The following is a 12,187-nucleotide window of genomic DNA, read 5'->3' as shown; positions in this document are numbered from 1 at the left end:
GAGTCTGACCCCCCTCTTCTGTCGAAACAGGTGGTGTGAGGCTCAGCAGGTTTGGATGCAGTACCTGTGATTTGAAGGTTTTCAGTTCAAATCCCAGGGTCAGCAGGGTGATGTCACCTTTGGGTCCTTCAGCGAGGCCCTTAACTGCTCCAGGGGTTGGCTGGTCCTGCTTTCTCAGTTGTATTTTGCTTCGGTTTCTTAAGAAAGCAGACTGTTTCTCCAGACTAAGTTACCAAGGCTGCGAGATGTTTTCCCACACAGAGACGGCAGCACAGCACAAAGCCGAAAGCACCGCGGCTCTCAGCCCCCCCCCCTCCCCAGGGAAGACGGAACTCGCCAGAGCTGAACGAATGCAGACAGGCTCCGTGGACAACCGTGGGGGAGGGGGGGGGCGCGGAGTTCGGCCCCTTGTTTCCACTCTCTTAAGAGCCAGCTTGTCACAGAGTGAAGTTTGGGGATTTCACTGAGCGGATGTGTGGGGGGGGGAAAAACACACTGTGTGCAAAAGAACAATCCGCTGCCAAGCTCCCTTTGGGGGTCAGAGTGTCACTCCAAGGTGCCCAGCACGGCACACAGGCCGGCTAGCTAACTGCTCAGGGAGTAGGACTAGTCGGCTCTGAGCCGAGTCTTTGCTTTTGCCGCAGATCTGACTGAGACATACACTGCAGTGCTCGCATGTAAATATATATTAAAAACAAAAACCTCCTCGCTATACAAGTAAATTTATACAAAACCACTTCTCGAATAACTAAATAATTCCAAATTACCAGCATCTGTGTAAACATCCAATTAAGCTCTATAATACGCAGACTGACAGTGAACAAGTGGACTGCTTATTTGTTATCAATAATTAACGCTCCGAGGATACCCAGGTCCGCACATGGCATCGTCTAACAATCCAGGAGTGCAGAATAAAATACAGAACGGGGAGATAATCGCCCTTATTTCTATCCCAGCATCATGTGTGCCGCAGATCACCTGTTACCAGCAGCTGTGATTGGCTAATCAGAAAGCTGCAGGAAGAGGGTTGTGAGCTGGGGGGGGGGGGGGGGGCACTCTCCTGAATTATAAACACATGGAGAATTCCAGAGTGCCCCCCCCTCCAGCAGCAAAGCAAACACAGGTTCCTCTCACATTTAGAGGCTTGTCAGTCGACCGCCCCCCCCCCCCCCAGCTCACATCCCCACCCAATCCTAAAGTAAAACCTGCCTGTGATGTGCCTGTTCTCACACTTCCTAACCAGTGGTCACCTTGACAACAGCTCAGTGGGCTCTCATTGTCTGCCCCCCCAGCCCTCATCTTCCTGTATGCCAAGAACTAAGATGATATGCCCCCCCCCCCATGCAGTGGCTGGCGTGGGTGTCTGTGCAAACAAACACATGGTTGTATATGGCCTGCGGGTGCTGCAGTGTCATGTGACAAGCCATACATTTATTCCCTGTTCCTCAGATCCTTGGAACAGGTCCCTTATTACGGATCCCACACCAGCCATCTCTTAATACGGATCCCACACCAGTCATCTCTTAATACGGATCCCACACCAGTCATCTCTTAATACGGATCCCACACCAGTCATCTCTTAATACGGATCCCACACCATACCATCTCTTAATACGGATCCCACCCCAGTGACCTCTTAATACGGATCCCACACCAGTCATCTCTTAATACGGATCTCACACCAGTCATCTCTTAATACGGATCCCACACCAGTCATCTCTTAATACGGATCCCACACCAGTCATCTCTTAATACGGATCCCACACCATACCATCTCTTAATACGGATCCCACCCCAGTGACCTCTTAATACGGATCCCACACCAGTCATCTCTTAATACGGATCCCACACCAGTCATCTCTTAATACGGATCCCACACCAGTCATCTCTTAATACGGATCCCACACCAGCCATCTCTTAATACATACCACACTGTCTTTGATAGCATAGTGCATTGATTGCTTTGATAGTGCATTGAGGTATGCACTCTTCTGCAGGCATGAAACAGCAACAATCTTTGTAAATGAGCTGTGTCAGTCCAGAGACCTTAACCATGCTGTTAAAGATCATTCATATGCCTAAAAACAGCTCAGTTAATGAGGCCCCCAGCTGCCCCTGAATTGTGAGGGTTTATATGGGGTCAGCTGGACAGATTTGGGGGAGATTTTGATGAAATTCTATGTCTTTCTCTGGGGCAAAATTAAGATGTTTGAGGGCCATGTTGCTTTCAGTTTACTGTACTTTTTCAAACTTTGCTGTTAGTTTAGTTTCCTAGGTAAATCTGCCTCTGTGCACTGCAATCCCAGACCACTATCCCAACCTGCCACATGCAGTTTATGTGGCTTAAAGTCCCAGCTGCAAACTCTGGCTTTGGGTCCCTCTGCCAGAGCATAGGGCCCCGGTGGAGGTAAGATCAGTAGTACTCCAAGACGGTTCCACTCTGGCCTAGATGCAGCGGCTTTGTGACATCTGACAGATGAACATCTTCATTTTAACATCTATATTTTTGTCCAAAGCAAGGTGCAAGTGAGCATCATATAGACAGGTCTGTCAGCCCTATAGTAATTGGAGTTAAGGGCCTTGCAGAATAGCACAAACAGTGGTATGGTTACCCTACCGTAAGTGGGATTTGAACCCAGAACCATCCAGGTACTGGCACAGATCCCCAGTCCACTGAGCTGCACACCACATATAAAAATGGCCATAATTTGCACCCTCCATCTCCCCATTGGTCACCCGCTGCTTTCAGGTCCGTATAAAGTTTTTGCATTGCATTGTGGATGTGGGCCAGTTAATATGTGAGGCACTTCAGAAACCAACATGCTATATCTATTTATAAATTCATCAGCAAGTCTATTTTTTAAATGATTGAAATCTTTGAAAAGGAAAATCATAGTCAACACTATGGCCAGTATGATCAGTGTACCGGTCTACCTAGTTTACTTGTCTGGAAATAAGTGCAATTTTGCTAGTTCTATCATGTCTGTCTGGGGAGGTGTGACCCAGAGGCAGCATTAGGCAGAATAGACAGGGATTTTATTTGAATGGGACACAAACGACCAGAAAACAAAGGACAATGAGAGGTCTCAAACAGAGAGGGGGAAGGAGCAATGAAACAGGACCAGGGCAAAACAGAATACAGGGAACCACAGCAGGGAAGGCAGGTGCCATGAATTTGGAACGGCAATCATGGGGAACACAGTGAGGGCAGGCACATATATACACAACTAATGAGGGACTAACAAAAGGCAGGTGTGGGTGATTATCACATTACACCAGGAACAACTAGGCGATAATGGGATGGCCTGCACCCTCTGCTGGCCAAACGGGGACAGGACGGAGGCACTTCATGACAGGTTCAGACTAGTTATTAGAGGCACAATGTCACAGTGGGCCTGCATTCATAGTGGGGTACCGCAGGGTTCAGTTTTAGGACCACTATTGTTCCTAATTTACATTGATGATATTGACACCAGTGCATATAGTAAACTGCTTAAATTTGCAGACGACACCAAGGTGGGTGGTGTAGCAGATACTGAACTAGCAGCACAGAGGTTACGACAGGATCTTGATTTAATTAGAGACTGGGCTGATACCTGGCAGATGAAATTTCATGTAGATAAATGTAAGGTAATCCATGCAGGGAGCAGAAATATAACGTACAGATATTTTATGGGTTCCACTGAAATAAAGGTAGCTGATTATGAGAAGGACCTTGCTGTGTATGTTGATGCTTCCATGTCCCACTCTCGCCAGTGTGGGGAAGCAATTAAAAAGGCCAATAGGACATTGGGTAATATCTCTAGGTGTATGGAGTTTAAGTCAAGGGAGGTGATGCTACGATTATACAATTCCTTGGTAAGACCCCACCTAGATTATTGTGTGCAGGTTTGGTCACCATACCTTAAAAAGGACTGCTTTGGAAAGGGTGCAACGTAGGGCTACAAGAATGATTCCTGGTCTTAGAGGAATGTCTTATGAGGAGAGGTTAGCTGAGCCAGATATATAAGATTCTACAGTAACAGGTGTGGATGCTGTTCAGCCAAATGGCTACTTCAATATTAGTTTAAACACTAGAACTCGTGGCTATAAGTGGAAATTAACGGGAGAACATTTTAAAATGAATTTGAGGAAGCACTTCTTTACACAGCATGTAGTTAGAGTATGGAATAGTCTTCCTGCTAGTGTAGCGGAAGCTAAAACCTTGGGTTCCTTTAAATCAGAGCTAGATAAGATTTTAACAATCTCCTCAAACAAGCTTGATGGGCTGAATGGCCCCCTCTTGTTTGTAAATTTGTAATTCATGAATGTCGATCCAACAAGTCAGCCTCCATACAGTCTTTCGACCAGCAGTTGTGTTTACCACTCAATCACATATTTGCATGGGCCCCCCCAATTTGTTAGCCACAGGCAGCAAATACATTAGGCGGTATGGGGGCCCTGAAATGACTTTCTGATTGGGGCTCTAGAAACACGCAGACATAGGAGGCCAGTTTGCACACACACGCTGTAGGTGTCTCACTTCTATAGAAGAAGGATACAGCCCCCCCGCCCCCCCCCCACGAGCAGGAGCCCCATGGTCTGATCCATAACGGCACGTCCAATCTGCATGACTCAGCCGCCAGTGTACCGGCTTTTAAACCATTAGGCTGATCAATAATTATACAACAAATTATTTACCCGGACATCAATATTCCAGTTATGCGTCTTTGTGTGCTGCTTTTGACATCTTCATGTTAGTTCATTTAGCAGCGGCCATCAATAACCTAGGACGCAGATTACATCATCATCATTCAAAGATGCTTCTAATAAGGCTGTGTGTTTATCAGCACTGTCTTGTAAGAGAAGGCATTCACTATGGCGGGGAAACGGATGTGAATTTAACATGAAGCTGAGGGGAGCAATCACAGCCCTCTTAAATTTATAATACTTTGCTTAAGAGAGACCGAAGATAAGCGTATTTTTGTCTTATTCCTAAGTGTTAGTGTTTCTATACAGACCTGTTAGGGGCGGCTTAGTGAAATAGGTTCTCCACATGTCAGGCTGAAGAGTGGCTTAAGAAAGTCCTGGCAGCAATCGAGTAAACAAAGGGTATCTGCCAGCATTCGGCGCCGTTATCCAAGATGTCAGCCAGCGAATGTCCCGGAGCCGTGGGCTCACCGCGGCTGGGAAGCGTCGCTCCGTATTTATCCTGCTTTTATGTCTCGGAAAGCGATCACCTTTGCCAGCACCGGAGCCGAGCCATTAGAAACATAATTTTTAGCACCTCGTTATTGTCTCGGGGGTCGTCACGGTGACGATGCCTCCTGGTTAGTAACACAAAGCACACAAAAACCGGCTTGATTAAAGGGACGCTTGCGTCAGGTGCTCCTCCTGTCCCCCTGCAGCTCAAAGACGTTTAATTGCTCACGCACGCAGCTCGTCGTCCCTAATCAGTCGCCTTCGTTGCGTCTCCGCTCCTTCTGGCACATCTTCCCAGACGACATCTTCCCAGGCCATATTTTATATTTTTGCTTTCACCCCGGGGTGATCTTCCTATTAGCAACACCGCTAGCCAGAAATAAGGATCGCTACGTAAACACGGAGCCACCGGACCGGTGACACCCACGGCCTGTCAGCAGGGACGTTTCAGAGAAACAGGACACCGGCTGCAACAATGTTAGTTCTGAACCGACGGTATTGGTTTTGAACCTGAGGGCAGTCCGACACGATGCAGAATCACGCAACCCAAACATGGGGACTGACGTTCAGGCGGCGCCTACCGTGTTCCAGCTTCCCGCTCATTTATAAAGTCATCTCTGAAACACCTGCATTCAGACATGGAAGTGTTTCTTGACCTCTTGCATTGGCAAAGTCCTCACCCGGACCTGCAAAACCTTCATCTGGGACCTCTCTGCAGCAAGGGTCTCAGGTGCATTCATTGTCTGTTCTTCTCCGGATATAGTAATCTAATCGTTTCCATGCTCGAGTCAGAGGCAGAGTCCCAGAGCAATCTCTGCAGGGCAGAATGTGGGCTTCCCTTGGGGTACTGGCTGATGGCCCTCTATCCCTGAGCAGATTTCATCTTTAATGGGCAGCGTCTCCGCCTAGGAATACACACTATAAAATAGCACACAAGGAAACGGATGAGGGCTGGAGTGAGAGGCGGGAGATTGGAATGGAAATAACGTATAAAAATATCACATGTGAACTTCCGGAGGTGATGAACAGTGAGCATTCCAATTGGATGACTCACATCACATGGTGCCAACAGAGAAAAGCCAATAGTATGTCATGGAACTTTTTTTTGGGATTTTGTGGTCGCTTGCTATGGAGATAAATCAAGCTGGAGTAAGAATGATCATTCATTTAACGCCTGTTACGTTTCTACGCTGCCCAAATGACAGGCTGCTGATTAGCTGTTGCAGAGGATGCACTCCTCTGCTTTCAATGCTGGGATGGGGGTGATGCTGTTGGACCTTGGAAAATGTGGATTTGGATCGGTAAACAGATCAGTTCTGATCCAAATCAAAATATGTATGTGGTTATGCAAAAATGTAAAATAGGAATTAAAATTTAAAAATGGACTAAAATGAATTACGCCGCAAAAGTTACATTTAGCAAAAATCATGTCATCAAACAAAGGCAAAATGGTGATTTTAGTTGTTATTGTTAGTGTTATTTTAAGGTGAGGGGCATAAGAGGGGCCAAAATTCAAGCAGAAGGGTCAACCTTATCATCAGCCAATGATGTGTTTTGAATTTGTGAGTGACAGTAGAGTGCCCCTATAGCCCCGTCCCCCCATATACATCCCTGACCGTCCATGGGAGGACTCATTTCACTGTCATTTTCTCAACATGTCTGTCAAAAAGTTATGCAAGGTCTCCCTCAGCGCTTTGAAAGGGGACATGGCAGATCGGCGATCCGAGTAAAGCCCCGACCAGCGGAAGGAGAGGCAGCATACGGGAGAGTGGCGAGAACGTGGGGGGGGGGGAGTAAATGCACGGCTGATAATGATGAAAGGCACTTGACCTTTAAATTGGTGGCTGCAGTGACCCGGCTAATGCTGAGCGCCGCGATCTTCCATCATGACTCTGCGCAGAAAAACGGGAGTGTGGGCAGACTGGGGGCCACGTCCGCCGAAGGCCAGCGGGAAAAACGAAGAAAAGACACATATGGACTCCTCACACTGCAGTCAGACCGAACACGCTGTAATTAGGATTGTGAAAATCAGCGATGGCCTCGGACAGCGGGGCTGAGAGAATGGGGGAAAAGAGAAAAAAAAGAGGGCCAATGTACGGAATGCCGGGGGTGGGGGGGGCGGGGTCAGATTAATCCAAAAACACGAGCAGGCCATGCTTATCAGGCCCCGTTCACATTCTGTAGGAGGTGAGCTCTTCTCTGTATGAGTCACATGACACACGCCAGGGCTTTGGAACGTAACGCCGTAATGACACTTGTCTAACCATTAAGCAGGACCTGCCATGCTGTGCAGTTCCCCTTTAATCATGCTTTGAACCAGCCTGGCCTGATCTTTTTTGGTAATATTGCATAATATTGCAAATTAGCATTATTAGAGTGTTGTTATTAGCATTTTAGAGCGTTAATATTGACATGATTAGACTGTTATTATTGTGTCGGCTTTAATCGTGACACAAGCTTTCGCCACCCTGCTTTCTGTAAATCCTCTTTAAAGATGTGTTATTCAAATCACGGTCCTCAAGGGTCGAGCAGTGCTGGTTTTCCAGCCTTCCTTTCCCCGTGAGCCGGGTGTGAAGCCCAATCAGAATCAGTAATTATTAAAGTAACTAGCTGGGAGAACTGAAAACAAGGCCTGGATTTGGAATCGAGGTCCAGATTTGAAGAGCCCTGCTGTAGGCACTATATTAAATGCTTATGCTTGGCTGTGACTCACAAGGCAACCATAATGATGAGCTTGGAGTCTTTAGTAGGTTCTGTCACAGTATGAAGGAGCATTCAGCAAACCGGGGTAGCGCCTGGACAGGATGCCAGGCCATCCCAGGGCACACGCACACCCACATACAACCGACCACACGCTGCAGGCAACTTGGAAATGCCAGTTAGCCTAACCGCATGCCTGTGGCGTCTGGGAGGAAAGGGGAGCACGTGGAGGGAACCCATGTGATGTGAAGACTCCAGACACAAAGAAAAGGTGGGATTCAAACCCCCATCCCCAGAGTGTGAGCCCCCCCCCCCAAAGCCTGTTTATTAAATGAAAGCGTGCATCTTAGCGGACGATGTCGGACACCCCGGCCAGGCCTGTGTCCCTGGTGTTGTATCTGCCCCATTTTTTGTTTTTTTAGCTACAGTACCACCATGTGATTCACAAACCATATCTTCCCATATCACACTGGGTATAATTGTAAATGGTGATGGATGGGCAACACACCAATTAAGGTTAATTAATCTTGCTTTTAGATACAATAGCAGTGGGATTCGGGTCCAGAACCTTAGGCTACAGCGGGGGAACATGCAAACTCCACACAATAATAATGCTGATCTTCACGGTATGAAGCCCTACCGGTCATCTGAGACCAACCATTGCCCTTTAAGTAGCTAACAAAGCGCAATTCATGGGAATTAATCTGGCCTGTGAACTGTGGCGGCTTATTGATTCGTCAGGCACCCTGAAAGTCACAGAGTAACGTTTGTGTGTTTCTCTGTCTCGTGCCTTAGAACGATTATGGCGCAGGTTTAGCTTTGACCACAGATCTTAATGTATGTTAGACATGTAATGCACAGCCAACTGATCTGAAGTCAGCAAAGTAACCACGGTCACCGGCGGTGGGACCAATATCGATCACGTTCTTGTTGGCTTGCTGACATTAGCTGAAGACATTCAGCTGACGCTTACGAATGTCTTGAGTCTGAAAATGAGGGGCCTCACCAGTGGGACCCCCCCCCCACAGTCAGCCATTAGAAAGAACACTAATACACTAGAAAACACAAAGAATGCACATGTGACACGGGAATGAACATGTGACCTTGGGAGTAATGTGGAGCAATTTTGCTGTCCTTAATAGTGTGTAAATCAGTTTAGTTTGCCTCTGACCTGTACCCCTCAGTGTAGGCAGACAAAGGGAGAACAGCAGCCCCAACTGAATAAGAAAAGATGGATTTTAATGGCTGCTGATTGCGACTCCGCCCCCACAAAACAGAATTTCCATTTAAAGTGCTTGCTTAAGCAGCCGTGAAGCCTGGCCCCGCCCATCCCTTGCAGGGCATCGTGGGTGAGGAAGGCCCACTGCCGTGCGGCCCGCGGCAGCGTGAAATCACCACCCCCGGCGACTTTCTGAAAGCCATGAGTTCTCCCAGGAGGGCCCCCCATCTCTTTTAAGAGCCCCCCCCCCCCCACATTGTACCACATCACTACGTGTCGTTGCACAGCAACTTTACTCCAGGGAGGTTAGTAAAACAGCAAGTCCCCCCCACCCATAAGCACGCACCATCAGAGTGTCCCACCCCCCGTGGTGCAGAGCCCCCACTTCCCTGTGTCTGCCTCAGTAGGTTGGGGGTAGGCGATCGGCTATCCCCAGGGTCACATGGGCACACAGGTTCAGACTATTTCATGAACATTGACCAAACTGGTCGGCCTCAATACAGTCTTTCAACCAGCAGTGCTGTTTACTACCACCAAAATCATTCATTTGCATGGGGCCTCTGGGGTTTGACTACCACCCCCCCCTTTGCCCCCAAACTGCTATAACACAAAAATTAAATTATGTGTGTCCTTATATATGTCCCTATATATAGAGGTGACACATTAAGTAAGGGCGTGTGCAGTAGGCTGCAGTGGCCACACCGAGTCCTAAATATATGTATGTTTGCAATACATAGTGTGTCATTTTATGTTTTTGAATAAGTGGGAACAACTGGTCTTGAGTCTCTCTCTCTCTCTCTCTTTCTCTCACTCTCTCTTACTCACTCTTAATTATGAGATGTGAAGCAGCATGTTCTGCTATTTATGATCTTCTAACTCTACTCGCTAGCTATTTTTTAAACGTCTGGGGAGGGGGGGGCTTGAAGTGTGTTTTTCAGTGGGGGCCCTGAATCAACAAACCCACCCACGCTTTCAGCTCCTGGCCACCCCCGAATCACTTTGGACCAGGCACCCGCTTTCGAAAAGGCCACAACTCAGAGGCAGAAATGACACATTAATTTAATATCAGGAGTAATGATAAGTGACTGGAGATGGACAAATGGCAGACAGGTGCATCGGGAGAAACTGAGAAGGGGGAGAAACGGAGATGTGAGGATCCAGAGAACCTCCTCCTTCCCCTGATAAGTTTCTCTCTGCTGAGTCTCCACACACCCCACGCCTCACCTCCCCGTCGCCGTGTTTTGTTTCTGCTCCTGCCCTCCAGTGGTTCCTCAGGCCGGGACGAGCCGCATCCGTGGGATTTAGGAGCTTCCCGTCAGCTCGGAGCATCCCTCCGATCCCCAGCCTCCGTGCAGTGCTGAGGAGATGAGCTCTTTTCTGTCTCAGCGCTCCAGGCAGCCGGCCGTGTGCATCTCAATTAAGGCTGTTCCATGGAGGACCTGGTATCCCAGCATCTTCTGCTCTGGCCTGAGCCCCCAGAGAATGAGCCCGCAAGTGCGGGGGACCTTTAAGGCCAGGTTTACGCTTAGCCTTATTTCCATGGCTTTCTGTTGTTCTCATAAGTTAACTCCTTGGTTTAAGCCTAATATAAGGTGAGTGATTACATAACTTAAAGCAGGATTTGCATTCGGCATGACAACACACAGGGTTTCCTGCAGGTAATTGCATGGACTGGCATCCTGTCCAGGGTGTCCCCTGCCTTGTGCCCTGCTATGGACTGGCATCCCGTTCAGGGTGTCCCCTGCCTTGTGCCCTGCTATGGACTGGCATCCCGTTCAGGGTGTCTCCTGCCTCATGCTCAATGATGGACTGGAATCTGGTCCAGGTTGTCTCCCTTGTCATAAATATTTAGCTCGGCAGTCTTTTTAAAATTTTATTAATTCCTGCACTTCTCCAGAAAAAAACCCATAGAAAATTCAACTTCAAATGACAGGCCAGCTGCCAAGGAGAGGAGAATCAGAGGTAAAAGCAAATATGTACAGCACACCTGTTTACTGCGATTCCATAGCATTCTCTCGCATTGGCCGAGAGGGAGAAACAGCAGCCACACTTTTACTAAGTGCCAAGGACTTTCTGTGATTTAGTAAGTGAGCTGTGAGCTGACTCCAGAGCAGACTTTTACTTGTGATGTGAAAAATCTCCCCACTGGCTCAGCCAGCTAGGATAAGGGCCCCATCTTATTGGACAGGGAGATTCATACAGCCGGGGCACCAGGTCAGTCATTAACACCAAGTGGTTTGAACGCCACCTTATAAAAACTTGCAAAAGTGGAACACTGAGGGAGATCGATCATGTCACTGTATCACGTGACAGTTTAAAGGGACTCAACTCTGTTTATTAGCTGTCAGGCAACATGTGAACAGTGGGGTCTGCACACAGAGATTAATGTTGTCATATGAGACAAAGAAGGAAGTCACCTGTGAAGATGTCACAGACGAAGCTGGACATTCAGCGGCCGAAGTTGAAGATGCTGTGGATGCGTCGTAGATGTTATAGATGAAGCTGGAGATGCTGTGGAAGAGTTGTAGATGTTGTGGATGAAGTTGGAGAAGCTGTGGAAGGGGTGTAGATGTTATGGATGAAGTTGGAGATGTTGTAGATGGGTTGTAGATGTTATGGATGAAGTTGGAGATGTTGTGGAACGGTTGTCTAATTTATGGCTGATGTTGAAGATGCTGTGGAAGGGATGGAGATCTTATGGATAAATCATGCAGGACACGTAGCTTCTGGCCAAAGGACCCCGTTTGTGAGGTTCACTTGTCCATCCATCATCTTTATCCCCTTTCTCTTTGCATATCTTATTCCATAAACAAGGTAGGTAAAGCACCATATATGGCATCATAATGAAGATTTATTAATCGCCTGTTCCTCTATCAAACACATGGCTCTGAGTGCTGATTTATTTGATTTAATTAGCCTGCAAATGTAAAACAGGCTGGAGTGATAAAAAGGTAAAGACAAGTGAGGGAGGGCACATAAATTACCCCCCCTTCCCAGAGTGCTGAATAATGGCCAGGGGGGGTACAGTGTGGGGGAGCCGAGGGGAGATAGCAGCCAATTAGATTAAAAGGGTTGAGAGAACAATGC

The sequence above is a fragment of the Paramormyrops kingsleyae genome, chromosome 2 (genome assembly GCF_048594095.1).
Source record: "Paramormyrops kingsleyae isolate MSU_618 chromosome 2, PKINGS_0.4, whole genome shotgun sequence".
In the NCBI taxonomy this organism is placed as follows: Eukaryota; Metazoa; Chordata; class Actinopteri; order Osteoglossiformes; family Mormyridae; genus Paramormyrops; species Paramormyrops kingsleyae.
The sequence above is the reverse complement of the archived record's forward strand: the minus strand, read 5'-3'. Positions refer to the sequence as shown.